We start from the raw sequence: 13,819 nt of genomic DNA on the forward strand, positions 1-13,819 counted from the left end.
CTCCTCAGTCTCATTTTGTACCGACTGGGATTCTCCAACAAGTAATCTTGTAAGCCTTTTCTTTGATCTAAAGAATGGTTTTGAATTCAAAAAGATATTTTTCAATTCCTCCTTTGAGGCTTTCGGTTGTAAACTTACAAGAACAAATTCAATAATTTTCCTGTCTTGTTTTATTGCAGCTTGTCGTCTTGCATCTAATTTACTATACAAAGAATTTGGTATTTTCCCTTGCAATTCAATTAGAGCTTTACTAAACTTATTCATTAACAAAACTACTACATCTTCAATTTTCCTTTTCTCTTCTTCACTAAATTTGTCATAAATTATATTCAAACCAGCTAATATACCATATTCCTTAATGTGTAACACTAATTTTTCAAAGGGAGTAAGTTTAGTTACTAGTTTCTTAGCTGATTTTATAGTAGATGCTCCAACAACATTTGATTTCTTATCACTATCTCTCATCTCTTTCTTCTCTCCTTTAGACTCTATTTCTTCTTCATCTGCAACTGTATTTTCGTGCTCTTTCTTCCTCTTACCGGTGACTACTAGTGCTTTAGGTGCAGGGGACTTGATTTCTTTCCCCTTTCTCTTAAATTGAATTTTAGAAAGTTTCTCCTTAGCAGTTGTGCTTCTTGTTTCTCTACCAGTACTGGTACCGGTTGGGGCACTAGAGGATTCAGCATCCTTCTTTGCTTCAAACTTATCTCTAGCCTAAACAATTGTCTCTTTAGTAAATCCCTATGAAACAACAAATTCTTCCACCTCTTTTCTGACTTTCTTTGCAATGACTGGTCTGACAAGCTCATAATGCACCTCAATATATTTCTCCTTATATATGTTCCAAACCTTGTTGCAATTGGATCTACCGATGTAGATAGCAAATGATCAACATAAGCAATCACAAGATAAACTTCTAGTTCATAACCCATCGGCATGACCCATGATGTCCTAGGGTTTGTTGCCTCCATCTAACAAGTGTCAGTATCAACCATGAAATAAATAGAATCTTCATACCTTTTAATAACCTATAATGGTATCCTTTCTCTTTCATGGATCCTCTTCTGAAAATCTTTGAAATATCCCCAAATTACCTTTGTAAACTCATCACCAATCATTCTGATGTTGTTCTTGATTTGTAACATTGCCGGTGTACCTTTTGACCATTGTATATCACTGGTACTAGGAAAGGAGTTCTGGAAATAGAAAAAAAAACCTATGATCAACTGTCCAAATTTAAGTTTTTGCCTTTTATCCTTCTTGATAGATTCCAGATTTAATATCAACTGGGTTCTCAAGGCTTCAACAAAATCATAGTTACATTTTCTTTAATCATCCGGTAGGCAGTATGAATCGCAGCTCTGGGAATACTGTTTGCTCTGCTTGAATGATAAACCCTATATCCAATGATCGTAGATGCAAATTTTACCTTAGGGTCTTCAATCTCATTTATTTTCATTGCTCAATCATCCCATTTAGACTTTGTTAATCGAGCGACTTCATCCTTCAGGATTGATCTCAGCACGGGAACTTCACTGGTTGCCCACAATCCGGTTACAACATGAATAGATTCCTTTGTAATCTTATGCAGTCAACCAAGCCACATAAACTGATCATGTATTCTGTTAAAGACATATTTGATATGGTCTTCTTCGAATTCATCAAGAAAGTTCAGTGCATGGTGAAAAAATTTATCGGTAATCCTTTGGAATTGATCTTTTATGACTCCTTTCTTATCACACAAATTTTGATACTGATTAAAGATAGCAAGGGTTCCCAAATCTTCTTGTTTGCAATGAATATAGGATCAAACATCTTCCATATGTAATACACCATAGAGTACACTGGATAGGACTCCAACTGGATCGGTTTCCTTCGACTTATGTGGATTCCTCCTGAATTCTAGTTGAGGCCTTTCAGGAACATCTACAAAGTGTGGTGTATCCATTGTAAGATATCAAACATAGAGTCAGATTCTAGAAAAATACCTTTTCAACTCCTTTGCTGCTAGGGTTTCTGCACTTTAGTGATTCACTTCTCAACAAATCTCTTCAATCCATTGTCAATATACACTAATGCAAATCACAGGCTCTATCTCTGCTTCATTTGTTCTCCAAATTCTCTCAAGAATGCAAAGGTAACAAATGAAACTTGTAAAACACTTTTTATTTACCTTTTACAAACTGCATTAAATGCTATACCCGGTTGAACAAACCCTAAACACCGTTCAACCCTTAAACATGCTATCAGTTCTCATAACACATCCAACTTACCAGTTTCAATTCAAAATCATTACTCATCATTAAATTACATTTGAATATGCAGATTTAACTTACCGCATAATCCTTCAGGGGGTCCAAAAATGGATTTGAGAATAAGCTCCCCCTAAGCTTTATAACTAGCTTAGTTTACCGATGAGGGCTTCTCGACGCTAGGTGAAGAATTAGAATCTTCTGATGGTTTCTCCTCACTTTTCTTTCTCCGGATCTTGTTCATCTCTTCTCTCATTTCCTCCACATCAACCTTCTTCTTACCTTTTTGGTCAGCAGACTGATTAACTAGTTGGTTCATTCTTGCTCTACAAAACTTTGCAAGGTGTCCTAGTTTGTGACAATGAAAACAAGCCATTCTAGATGTTCTCTGGGGTCAAGTATTGCCTCTACCAGTTCTTCTCCGACAGTTCATAGCAACATGTCCAAAGTTGTGACAAATTGAACAAGTCACATTCTATCTATAGTCCATCTCATAAGGACTAGACCGGTTCACATAGGGTCTTTGCCAAGTAAAAGATCTCTCCCATTCATGATTAGTTCTCTGATTCATGTAAGGTCTCTGAATGTTTTCTCCAGACCTACACTCAACAACTGTATGCCCATACTTGTTGCAAGTGTAACAATAGCCATCAAATGTTCTATGCTTATATCCTTCATAAGTATTAGACCTATAACCATCAAAACAACTAGATTTGCTTCTACAAACATTAGCAATATTGTTAGAGACAATGTACCACTAAGAGGGGGAGGGGGTGAATCATTGGTTCTCAAAAAGTTTCACTTCATCTCTCCTTTATGAGCACATCAGTTTGTGAATCAAACACAATGCAGGCTAACTCAAATACAAACACACACAAGGAGACATCACATAAAACACCAACATTTGTGAGGAAAACCCAAGATTGGAAAAACCTCGGTGAGAAATGTTGTTGGAGTATACTGCTCCAATCCAACCTCACAGTAAAACATAGTTACAAAGTTTAGGGCACCAACCCCTGACTGTAGGGAACTAACCCAAGGAGCTACAACTCCTGCACTGAGCTACAACTCAGTGTTCACAATGTAAACATCAAATACATAAGTGGTTATCTTGTTACAAGTGGATCTTGCAACCATTATATATCTCTTGTTCTATCGGTGAGATAACTTCTCTGCTTCACTGACTCACTTCTCTGCTGCTCTTCACCTACTGCTTCTCTGCTGGTAAGCGCTACCAGTTTATTTCTCTTCAGCCTCCTTCACTTCTACTCTACTAGTATGAGCACTACTAGTTATTCTCTCCAACCGGTTGAATGCTTCAACCCGATTCTCTCTCACTTCCACTCTCTTCAAAGATGCTCATTGAGCACTTGGCTGATTTGTTCTTGCTTGCAGAAGTCTTCAACTTCACAATCACACAATATTCTTCTATTCAACAGCACTAAATATTCTCTTCGGCCACACACTTATAGTCCGGTTTTCCCTCCAAAAACCAATTCAAAATATAGTCGGTCAGGGTTTCCTCACCATCCTTGAGGAAAACCTAATCCAATCAGATCTTGCACGATCTGATCTTTCTAACATCCGATTGCACAACTCTGCCATATTATAAATAGTAGTGTGTGTTTTTCATGGGAGTGTATTTCTTTTCTTAGTATTTATAACTCTCATAAGCTAGAGAAAGTACTTCAAATTTGACTATGTAAAGTTAAGGAATGAAAATCCTTAGGTTAGTATTACATTGTTGAACACACCTTAGGACTAAGAGAGGGTGATGAGTTATTTAAGACTTTAAAACATTTAACCTTAAACTTTATATTTCTAAAATAAAATCGGCTTATCCTTTAATTTAGTAGCAACAATGAAGAGTAAATAAAATAAACATAATGCACAAGAGAACACTAGATTTATGTGAAAACCTCAATGATGAAAAATCCATGATGAGAGTCAAATCACTATATATAAAATGATTAAAAATTCATTTTAGGCACACTGCCACCTAAAAGACTTGTAGGCTAAGGTGCAATATCCCAAGGAAACAATATATAAGGACTTGCATGTTGAAGCTCACTACTATAGGGCAAGATACAAAAGGGATTGTAGGTTGAAAATCACTTCTTCAAGGAAAGATACAATACCACAACAAGTCAACTAGGAGGATTTTTTTTTTCAAAAATGAAGTGGCACTTAAACCACTATCACAAGTAGCTAACTCCAACAATAATCACTACCACGCTATCACTATCTTCACATCACACAATTCTCCAAGTGATATGATCATGAAAGAACATTTGCACATACTCTAATTTACTCACTCACATCACAACACCCACTCATGACAACTCAAAAATGATCCTTTAGATATACCATCTTATTCAATATAAACATCAATTACGTTAACTAAAATAAAGGATAAACATAGGCCCTATTAAGTCATCTATCAAACATAATTATGGTGAATATAGTTCAATTTGTGAGATAGAGAGGATCTAAAATGTATCAATTACACTTCACTAAGTAGCTCTAAATAATACACACATTGGTACTCATCATCCAAGGATGACAACTAGGCAACATCTAGATAAATAATGTAACACATAACTAGTCAATCCAAAGACATAAAATCCAAATGAATGAGATTAATAAAAATTCCCACACGCAAAAGCTATGACTCAAATACACCATAACACCTTCTCCAAAGTCAAAAAAAATCATTAAGAACATAGCAGAAGCTAAGAACCAAAACTATGTTAGCCAAACCACACCAACCAAAAAATTCAAGACGATGCAAACCACATAAGGAAATTCCAAAAATACCTAACATCATTCCCAAATAATTCTTTCTCACTATCACATCTATAATTGCTGACACAACATAAATAAACACATAACACTTCATTGCAAGAATGAAAGGAACACAATTTTGCCTAGAACATCCATGAAACTTCTTGTACAATACTTCAACGCATATAAATAGAACTAAGACACAACACAAACAATACAAACATGTTCTCCAAGTCGCAATAGTTGAAACATTAGTGCAAATGAGTATATTTTGAACCAATTAAATCCACTTCTAATAGATAGGCATATTGTCAACAAACAACAATTACTATCCACATTAGTCACGACAAAAGGAACCTAAAAATCTAGTAGAGTAATGTCCATAGAGCATAAATATTATCTTCAAATCCACAAGACAAAATTCTCAAATGTTTCAAATACTCTTTCTTACACATCACATATCCTTATACTGAAATATGTTAAAAAATATATTACCTTGAACAAGAGTGTCAAAACCATGGAAAGTGTGTCTTCACGTCATTCATCATATTTGAAAGATATCAAGGCAATATATAGTGAGTTCATTCATATTATGTGTGATAATACTAGAGCGATAAATATTTCAAAGAATCTTGTGATACATTCAAGAACCAAAGCTCATTTCTATGTAACATCACTTCTTAAGGGAGAAAGTTATAGAGAACGAAGTTAAATTAGAGTATGGGTCTATAAAGGATCAAATTATAGGCATATTCACCAAGGCACTTCCAAAGAATACCTTTGAGTATCTCTGTCAAAAGCTAGGGGTTACTGGCCCTCCCTCTTCCAACTAAGATGTATATAGTGGTGCATCTATCCAGGGGGAGAATTTCAAGAAGAATGTAAAAAAAAAATGCCAAGAATATGAACATCTACAATCCAAAGCAACTGTAACCATCAACCATTTGTATTGTCTAGCATATTCCTCAATCATGACAACATCAACATCAAAAAACCTAGCAACACAATCACCACAACATCAAAGTATAATCTCCACAAAATCAATGGCTACAAAAATGTCAATACTCATCAAGAATGATACATATTGTCAGACATCAGGTTGACATCAATGACAACACATATTGCTAACAATTTACCCTTTTTCATTGATGACAACACCATATAATATTGCATGAACTCTCCTTATCAGTGGAAAATATTTTCCTCGGCATGTCTCTCTCCCCCTTTAACATAAAGGACAATGGGCACATAGATACATCTCATCATTATTTTAGATATACGTCCCCTTTCTAACTTTGTATATAAAATCATACTACCTCTATAACAACAACAATCAAACCACCTAGTCCCCCTAAGAAAACCACTCAACATCAATCCAAGACTAAGGATGTATCTTGAAATTCCCCCCTTGGATAGATGTACCACTATATGCATCTTATTTGGAAGAGGGAGGGGCAGTAACCCCTAGCTTCTGGCAGAGATACTCAAAGGTATCTTTGGAATTTCCTTGGTGAATATATTTATAATTTGATTCTTTGTAGGCCCATACTCTAATCTGACTTCCTTCTCTACAACTTTCTCTGTTAATAAATGTTAGATAGAAATGAGCTTTGGTTCTTGAACGTATCACAATATTATTTGAAATATTTATTGCACTAGTATTGTCACACATAATATGAATGGACGCACTATATATCACCTTGGTATCCTTCAAATTATGCTCCATCCACAACACCTAATTCTATCAAGATGTTGCTGCAATATATTTTTCTTCTGTAATGATTATGGAAACAAAATATTGCTTCTTGCTAAAGGAGACCAATCGACCTCCTAAGAAAAAAGTGCCACCATTGTTACTCCTTCTGTCATCAATATAATTAACCCAATCAACATTTGTGTAAGATTTTGCAAGGTGTGCACTCTTAGTCTCCTTGTGTTGTTCAGTGCAAGCGACGAGTTTGCAACATGGCTTAACCACCTCTTGTGGATTCTATGTGTCATGTGGTTGTATCAAGCATTAATAGGTCAATCTTTTGGTGCAATGATAACCGTGTTTCCAACAAGTGGTATCAAATCTTGGTCACAAGTTTAAACCCCCTGCTTGCACTAGGGGGATTGTTGCAAGGTGTGTGTCCTTCATCTCCTTGTGTTGTGCAGCTCAAGTGATGGGTTTGTGACATGTCTTAACTACCTCTCGTGGATTCTATGTGTCACACGGTTGTATCGAGTATTAACAAGTAGACATTTTGGTGCAATGACAACCATGTTTCCAACATAAGATATAAGAGATAAATCAGTATCATTTTTGTACCACATGCCATAATCTAGAGTCACTTTCAAATACATAAATATCCTTTTAAACGCAACATCATGAGATTTCTTAGAATTTGCTTGAAGCAACCATACATACTACATGCATCATATCTAGTCTAGAAGTAGTAATTTACAATAATTCACCTATTATAGATTTATAGTGAATCTAATCAAACTTGAGAGATCCATCATCCTTACTCAAATGACAATGAGTCATTATGGGAGTATCCACTAGTTTAGCATTCTCCATTCCAAACTTATTTAATATTAATAGTTTAACATCTGAGAGTTTATTATAACTACTAACTTGTAAATAAATCCCATATTACATTCACCATATTGTTTCTCTTTTATGACCACTAAAATTAAATAAAAATTCCATTATACTATCATAAGTGGAATGTGGTTAAGTATAACCAAGCTCAATGTGATTTGTTACTCAATAAAAAAATAATAATATTATTTAAATAAGGTATCTATATAGTGAGAAAAGAGGATAATATGTCTTAAGAGAAAGATGAAAATAACTAATGAAATAGAGATAAATTCGTAGAGACACTAGTCTAGCTAGGTGGAGGAACATAATAAATAATTTATTCAGATGAAACTAACCCACATTAAATGTGTACATGTGTGTTTATATAGAATTTAGGTTGTAAGTTGAAATATAAGAGAACATTATGTAGCTTCATAAAAAAATTATACACCCATAATTAATGTAGCTTCAAGTTTACAAGCACAAATTTCATAGCATCTAGTCAAATACTTTGAAACCAAAGTTAACCTACTGTGTCTAGTGTATTCTTTCCCAATGTGTACTTGTGGGTTCAAGGCTATTTATCTAGTCAAATATTTAGAAATCATCATTTCCCTTTTTGTGGGTGTCAATGTTTTTTAACTTTCTAGTACTATTCTAGAGATAAGAAACACTATCTAGTTAGATTCATGAATTTTTCAACCCTTCCAAGTAAAGCCTTTCTCTTAGAAAACAATTCTTCTAACATTGGCCTTGTATCCTTTACAGATTCAATTGATATTTTGATTTTTTTGATGGTTGAGATTCTTTTCGCCATGGGGAAAGAATAAATTACTATAATATTTCTAGTTTCTCTATTAATCAACATATTTCACTTCTTTATAAATAAATTACATTTACTATTGGTTTATTACTTTACTTAATATCTAAGTGAAAGCTAATAATTTGCATTGGTAATGTCTCATCTATAAGTGTTTCTCCATAATTGGGGTATTCCCCCTTGTGTTCACGCCAAATGTCACCAATCTCTCTCCTCCTCTTAGGGCTTCTTTCCTTCTTGTGAGTGTAATGAGGATACATTATTTATACTCATGGAATTCAAGATGCTCATCCATAATCTTCTCCTCTAAAAGCCAAAGGGAATCATGGACGGTGGGGTTGATTGTAGTCTACTCGTCAATGTTTTATTTATTTACCTCCCATGTGGGGAATTCTTCATGGCCTTCAAGTGGAGCTTTATCTAGTTCGACTCCAACTGATTTCCTCAATTTGCCCTTACTATTTCACTAGTTCATGCGAGTAAAGAAGATAGAGATAAAGATGAAGATGAGAAGGGATTGAATCCTTTGATGGATACTTAATACCCTATCAATAAATGGGGCAAAAAAATGTGACTAAGCCCAACCTCCTCTCCTTTTTTCTATTGTTGTTACCACATAGTAGCTTTGTTTTATTTGTTTTCTAATTTGGAGGTTAGCTCTATTTTAACTTTAGGAGTATGATTTTTTATCCACCTACATTTTTTTTTTCTAAATATCTATTATATTGTCTTACAAATGATAAATCACACCAATTCATTAAAAATGACAACCTAAAATAATATAAAATATGTGCATTTCTATTCTAGAAAATTATTTATATTTTTTTATTATGTTTTCTCGTACCTTAAAATAAAAATATTACAAATATATTTAATAAATTACTACAAGATTTCCAGCAATGATGTATTTATTGGCACTAACTCTGAAGCCTAGATTGTTATAGGGATATTTGATTTTTGATATAAACATTTTTTCTTTTAGTAGGTAGCAAGTTAAAAGAAAAATTTGAGAATTTTTGCTCTTATGTCTCTAGAGTAAAGTTCATATCAAAATAGATGACCTCAATGAAGTCTTAATCAATCACTCTTATCAACATCATCTAGATATCATAAGTGTTTGGTGGACTATTCATGTTAATGAGAAATAGTTAATCATTAACCATGATTGAATTGGAATAGTACTTAGATGGGTGACTTCCTAAAAAATCGCAAACCTTGACTTCTATTTACATGATACATATACAATCATGACTAAATACACCATTCACAATCATGAAAAAAATGTTATATAAATAAACAATTCATAAAATATAAATTAATAAATTTGACAAAAACCATACAATCAAATCTTAATATAATATAATAAAAAAAATTAAAAAATCCTTAATTCTAGTAATTACACGTAGATTTACTTTTTCCTAATTGATAAGAAAATTTATTATCATTTGTCAGTAAGTAAGAATGGAGAAAAATAGACAAATGAGAGCAGTGTGGATATAATCATTTCGAGAGAAATTTAATGCATGATGATGAGAAAAAAGTGTAGCAATAGTAAAAACCATCCGTAGAAAATTGATTTAATTCACTTATACCCATCAACTTCAGGAACACGAAACTGTATCATGTGATAAAAGAAAAGAGTTTAACCTGTTTAATATGTACTTTATTTCTGATGTCACTAGTATACCTATCTTTAGAGAAATATAGGTAAAGTACGCCGACAGATATCTTAAATTGAAACCTAATTTTTACATATTGTCACTTCAAAAATAAAATGAAACTAAACTTCAAATAATTATGAAAAACTTTCCATTTAGAAGCATTCTTCAAATAATTTCTCCACAATAAAGCTCTGAACAAACATTATGATATATGGTTATCTTTCCTTGTCTAATTGGCATGATAACGATTGTATTAGAGAAATTCTTCCAACGCTTTTTTTAATTGCATTAAACATCTTAGAATGAAAAAGCATGAAGAAAATAAATTTATTTCATAACCATTAAATCCTAATTTCTTGCCAAAACTGAGCATAGTATACTAATACAATACAATAGCCAAGCATAATATGCAAGATGGGGCAGCCCCTCTTAAAGTAGTCCATTCCATCAATACAAACTTTATAAAAACCACATTGATCACAGAGAAATGGGAATGGATTGCTTTAAGAGGGACTTCCCTAAGCAACAATTTGACACAAAACCAATTTTCTAAACAATTTGAAATCTCTACCAAAATCGAATCTACTGATTAAAAGTATTATTTGATTTTATATTTGCATTAAAACAAACATCCTAAGATGGGTCTAGTAGAGAAACCCACAATGTTGGAATCTAATAAAATTTGGTAGATGATCCCAAACATTTTTTTTAATAGCCAAAAAATAAAATTGGGAAAAGGGAAAATTCATAGAGGGATCTGTTGGGACACAACTCTACTTGCTTGGTTGTCACAATTCTCAACAAATGCATACATTGCCTGTTCAACCAAAACATATATAACATGTGATTAGAAATCCATATATGCCAAGAGTTCGTAACCAAGCAAGGGCTTATTAATAAAATTTATTCTCAGCATAGACATTAAGAATATGACATGCCACTATCATTTAATGCCTTTCTAAAACAGGATCTATTGTAACTGAAGTGATGAAAACTTCTATCCTTAGGTGGCAATTTTCTATTCTTGAAAGGTGCCAACACAATCTTTCAGATAGGCATGATTAAGAAAGACGTTTCAAAAATAGGCAACGTTCGAATTGGGTGGTGGCTCCTATAATGATATCGTTCTGCTAGCCATGTGGAATTGAATATGTATCACTTGCAGGTAGTGGGTGGCGACCCCTAAAATTGTATGGTTATGCCAGCAATGAACATTTAACATATCATTTATCAAAAGTAGAAAAAAAGGAAAACACTGATTAATAACACAACATTTCAAACTTTTATATGCCAAATAGCCAGACATCACTATTATTATTGTTGATAGCAACATTATAAAACTATTAAGGACTATGATAGTATAAAAAGTTTAACATAAAATTTCAAAAATAGGGAACAAATTTGATAAATTTAACACAGAAGTTATTAGCTATTGTTTACGAACAGTTATAATATTATGCACAATTTCCAAACAGAAAAACAACACGATCTGTAATGGTTCAGACTGCAGAATCAGTCGTTGATCCATCCATCCCATTTACCAGAACGATTTGGGGTTCGGTCGTTGATCCATCCATCCCATTTACCAGAACGATTTGGGGTTCGTGATGTATCATAGCTTCAGGTGGAACAACATCAGGAAGCACCTTATACTGAGGTGGCTCAAGCCTCACAAGCGCCACAGTTGGATTCTTCAAAATATATTAAAAGGTTTCTCCATTTTCTTTCAAAGTGGACTTGAGGAATGCAACCAGAACACCTGCTGCAAACCTCCTCATCGACTCGAGTGGGATTTGGCACTGGCAAAGCAAGCAGAGCAACCAAAACAGTTCGTTGTTGAGAATATCATTTTTGCAGTAATCGTTGGCAATAAAATGGTATGCCGATGTCAGAGGAGTCAATATCTCCATTAGCTCAACCTCCCCCGACCCCGCCTTTGGACCTGTATTCCATTTGTACACAATCAATGTAGGCCTCCCTAACCTAGTTTCCACACCTCCAATAGCACGCTCCTACTATGTTTCCCCCCTCAATAAGTCATCAAATCTAGTTCTCCTCAATCTCCAATTGCTATGGGGAACGAAGGACGAAATACGATCAATCCTCCCACCTAAGTGGTTCTCTCTCCTCTTCACTCCCGCTGCTAACTCCTCTTCGGGTAGTTCCGAATGTTTGACACCTCCCAAAACAGGTACACTCTAACCAACATAAGAGTACGCATGGAACTACATCCTCCATTAAATGTCCTCGCTAGTCAGAGGGGGCTATCCTGCCCTCTCCGTCGGCCAAGCACTATCAGCGTCCTACCAAATAGATTTCACATCCCATGATTGATCGACAGAATCACTGTACGCCTCTTCAATATGGTAGCTCAACTCTGGCGCTCCGCCTAGGCCCATTGATTCAACCTCTAGTTCGTCTTCTTGAGCAGGAGAAGAAAGATCTTAGACCATCATACTCTCTATGGTTGCCGCTTCTTTTCTAAGTGCGTTTTTATAGACAGAAGGAACCGGCCCTACCTCTATATTGGGGGATCGAGAGAAAGATGCAGTCATTATGAACAACATCGGCCACGACTCTTTCCTTGGCGTCCACTCTTCTGACAAATTAATGTGCACTCTTCTATAACGGTTTTGACATATTTTATTCGCATCTTCCACCAGTCCCATTGTACTCTGCCAACTCACCTTAAGCCTTACTTACCTCATGCATTAATCACCTTGCATTTTTCATACTTCTATCAACCTCTTCTTTATTGGCAGTCAGATGTAGTCAATTTATTTTTGGTAGACAATTACTATTAGCTAATTATTGCACCTTCTTTGCTAGTAAATATGTCTACACGTACATCATACCTGATTCGACTTGTCAATGGGCAAAATTGAGGGTTTGTCATCATTATTCCGACAGGACTTCCAGTGATAACCGGGAGAAGTAGTGGCGACAGTGGAGCAGTAAGGTTGGCAGTTACAAACGATATTTAAAACTCCACCGCAAGAGAAGGAAGTGGAAGGGACGGTCAGAGCAGTTATGAAGCAGCAGTCACAGTGGCGGCTCCATTCCTGCCTTTTTCGCTTCCACTCATAGAAAATCAAAGAACTTCATGCCTTCTGATTCGCCTGACCAGCGGTTACAGTATAAGAAGAATCCAATGATACCGACATCAGCAATAAAGAGGACAGAAAATATTGATATTTAGGAGAGCGCAGGAGATGTTCTGAGTCGTGTGAGCAGAGGTACAATCGCTTCCCATTTATCTTTCCTTCTAGCTATATTTAGCTTCAACATGGTAAATGGATTATATTCTGCTAGGATTGTGTAACGTTTCTACCCACTCTTCCACCACCAGCATCACTATACTGCCAAGTCAGCATGTCAAATTTTTTTAAAAAGGCATTTTTGTTTACGGACAACTTGAATCCCATTGTAGATCGCCTCTCGGCGAAACTAGAAATAAAATTGATAAAAAGTTGGTTAAATTTACGCGTGTTTGTTCTTAAGTATGGATTAACAAATTATGAGATTATTATTATTATTATTTTAATTCAATAAATTTATGTAGGAATCATTTATGTAAGGCTGATCGTTTAGGTGGAAATAATTCTTTTAATTTCGAGAGCAATTTTTTTTTTTTTTAAATTTATTTATTTTTGTTTTTATTTTTTTTGGTATTGGGTATATATGGCTGATAGCTTATGTGGACATTAATTTTTCTGGAATATGTGTATATTTA

Source organism: Cryptomeria japonica, chromosome 7 (genome assembly GCF_030272615.1).
Source record: "Cryptomeria japonica chromosome 7, Sugi_1.0, whole genome shotgun sequence".
NCBI classification, from domain to species: domain Eukaryota; kingdom Viridiplantae; phylum Streptophyta; class Pinopsida; order Cupressales; family Cupressaceae; genus Cryptomeria; species Cryptomeria japonica.